This window comes from Macaca fascicularis, chromosome 7 (genome assembly GCF_037993035.2).
Source record: "Macaca fascicularis isolate 582-1 chromosome 7, T2T-MFA8v1.1".
Classification (NCBI taxonomy): domain Eukaryota; kingdom Metazoa; phylum Chordata; class Mammalia; order Primates; family Cercopithecidae; genus Macaca; species Macaca fascicularis.
The window spans coordinates 43,515,988-43,519,367 of record NC_088381.1 but is presented as its reverse complement, the minus strand read 5'-3'; the positions used below and the strand labels follow the sequence as shown (position 1 = coordinate 43,519,367).

Genomic DNA, 3,380 nt, shown 5'->3' with positions numbered 1-3,380 from the left:
AGGAGGATGTAAGTTCTTGGTGGGAAGACGGACAAAGCTGTGTCCCTCACAATAAGCAACATGAAGTCCTAGAGGAGGAATATACCATACAGGCCAGCATGTTAGACATGCTTGTACTTTTTTTCAAAACACACACACACTATATCTCTATCCGTATCTGTATATGTATCTCTATCTAGATCCTCATTTGTCTCTGCATCTGCAGCTGTATTTGTATCCAAGGCCACATCCATATATATCCAGAATCTATATCCACGTCAACAGAGCCACCACTTACGCAGTATCCAAAGCATCACTTTAAGAATAGAAGCTGGCCATTACTGCAGGAAAAGGTCCCGCAGAGCTGAGCAGTCAAGATGTGGGACTTCACCGAAGACCAGACCGCAGAGTTCAAGGAGGCGTTCCAGCTGTTTGACCGAACAGGTGATGGCAAGATCCTGTACACCAGTGTGGGGACGTAATGAGGGCCCTGGGCCAGAATCCAACAACACCAAGGTGCTCAAGGTCCTGGGGAACCCCAAGAGTGATGAGATGAATGTGAAGGTGCTGGACTTTGAGCACTTTCTACCCATGCTGCAGACAGTGGCCAAGAACAAGGACCAGGGCACCTATGAGGATTATGTCGAAGGACTTCGGGTGTTTGACGAGGAAGGAAATGGCACTGTCATGGGTGCTGAAATCCGGCATGTTCTTGTCACACTGGGTGAGAAGATGACAGAGGAAGAAGTAGAGATGCTGGTGGCAGGGCACAAGGACAGCAATGGTTGTATCAACTATGAAGAGCTCGTCTGCATGGTGCTGAATGGCTGAGGACCCTCCCAGTCTCCTGACTCCATGCCTTTCCCTGTGTGAATTTTGTATCTAGCCTGAAGTTTCCCTAGGGTCTCTTGTCTCAACACCTTTCCCATCTTGTCTCTCTTGGATGATGTTTGCCGTCAGCATTCACCAAATAAACTTGCTCTCTGGGCCTTCGGAAAACAAAAAAGAAGAAGAATAGAAGCTTTAGTGCCAAAAAGGTAAAATAGAGTTGTCCTTCAGTATCCATGGGGGATTGGTTCCTGGACCCCCATGCATACCAAAATCCACAGCTGCTCAGGTCCTTATATAAAATGGTATACTATTTGCATATAACCTACACACATCCTCTCATATACTTTAAATTATCTCTATATTACTTACAATACCTAATACAATGTAAAGTTATTTTATACAGTTGTTATACTGTGTTATTCATGGAACAATGACAAGAAAATAGATTTTTACATGTGTAGTACAGACATAATCATCCTTTTTTGTTTTCCAAATATTTTCAACCCATGGATAGGGAGAACTGACGGTAAAGTGAAGGCTGAAACCAGCCCCTAGTGGCAAAGCATGGAAACAGAAAACTTCACAGCAGAGACCATTCTTTCACTTCCCATCGACATCCTACTGAAAGTTTCCTTAATAAAAATATTCCCCCGTATAATACTTGATTTACCTGAACAACAACAACAGAATACTTTCAGTAAGGTTATGACAAAAAAATTAATTTTCCTAAATATGTTTTCTTATACAATCGGGGTGTTTCATGTACATCTGTGGGTTTTATAGGTCAGCTAATAGGGGAGCTGCTTGGCCAATAAACGCAAAGATGAACAAGACAGGGTGCTGCCCTTCATGATTCTTCAACACACCCCACTCCCTCAAAGGAGTTTGTACCTAGGCAGGCACTCAGGTACTCTGCAAATTGTTCTCGCTCTGTGCGTTAGGGCAGGGGTAACCAACCTCCAGGCTGTGAACTGATCCTGGTCCGTAGCCTGTTAGGAACTGGGTTCCACAGCAGGAGGTGAGCAGCGGGCCAGCAAACATTACCACTTGAGCACTCCCTGCTGTCAGATCAGCTGCCACATTCGCCTCTTTTTTAGGTGGGGAGATGAAGTCTGTCACCCAGGCTGGAGTGCAGTGGTGCAATCTTGGCTCACTGCAACCTCTGCCTCCTGGGTTCAAGCGATTCTCTTGCCTCAAGCCTCCCTAGTAGCTGGGATTACAGGCACGTGCCACCACGTCTGGCTAATTTTTGTATTTTTAGTACAGACGAGGTTTCACCACGTTATCCAGGCTGGTTTCAAACTCCCGATCTCAGGTGAAACGCCAGCCTCAGCCTCTGAAAGTGCTGGGATTACAGGCATGAGCTACCACGCCCAGCCAACACATTAGCTTCTCACGGGAGCGTGAACCCTCTTGTGAACTGCGTGTGTGAGGGATTTAGGTTTCGTGCTTTTTATGAGAATCTAACTAACTAATACCTGATGATCTGAGGTGGAACAGTTTCATCTCAAAACCATACCCCGTCTCCCCACCCTGGTATGTGGAAAAATTGCCTTTCACAAAACCAGTCCCTGGTGCCAAAAAGGATGTGGAGCACTGCTTTAGGGAGCCATCAGGAGAGTGATCTGGAAGACAGCATGCCCAGGGCACTGGTTCTTCAAGTGTGTTCCTAGACGAGCAGCATCGGCACCACCTGGACCTTGTCAGAAATGCAGCTTCTCAGGTCCCACTCGGACCTACAGAATCAGAAACTCCAGGCATAGGGCCTAGCCCTCTGGGTTGGAGCAAGCCCTTCAGATGATTCCAATGCAAGCCAAAGTTTGAGGACCACTGGCCTAGAGCCCCGGGCACTGGGCTGAGAGTCAGAAACCCTCATTCTCATACTGGACTTGGCGCTCCAGGCTCTGTGATGTTGGGTAAATCCGGCCCTCTCCCCCGGCCACAGTCCTTAGGTGTAAACTGGTAGGTTTGGTCCTGACTGAGACTGAGGGTGGCCCATGGTCCCTAAGATCTTTCTCAGCTCAGAGAGCCCATGGTCTCTCCACCTAACTGTTGGGAGTAGGGCCTTGGCCTTGAAGCAAGGAATGTGCCCTCCTTCTTTAGAGGGAGATTCTTTCATTCTGCAGCATTCTGTTGGCAGGATTGTAGAAATTCGGATCCTGTCAGACTCCCTTGAGCGTCCTGGTCTAGGCAGAGGCCCCAGCAGGCGCCATGCCATCTTGCCTTTCCCTGGGCTCTCTGTAGTCTGAGAAGGACAAGGCAGTCTCGGCACAGACCCGGATCTGTTTGTGTTTGTGTCTGGTGAGTGCCCCGGGAGGTTGTTTATGTTGTCCACTTTTTGCTAGGGTCCAAGCCCCCAAAATCTGTCAGTCCCAGGTCCCAAGTGGAAACAGAGACCACGGGGTACCAAATCTGCCCTGGCCCCCATACAGGGGAAACCTTCGGCCCATCTTATCCAGGCAGGGACTTACGGCTCCTCCATGTGGGATGTCTGAGAACAGTGAGGCTGTGTCCTGAGGATGGAGGACCTTGGAGCTGACCCTGAACAGCAGGAGCCTTGAGCTCGCTCC

At 48.6% G+C, this 3,380-nt stretch overlaps 1 pseudogene; it reads left to right on the top strand.

The window, feature by feature from the left end:
* Positions 1 to 339: 339 nt before the first annotated feature.
* LOC102145090 (myosin light polypeptide 6-like) lies at positions 340 to 967 on the top strand (annotated as a pseudogene).
* Positions 968 to 3,380: the final 2,413 nt, after the last annotated feature.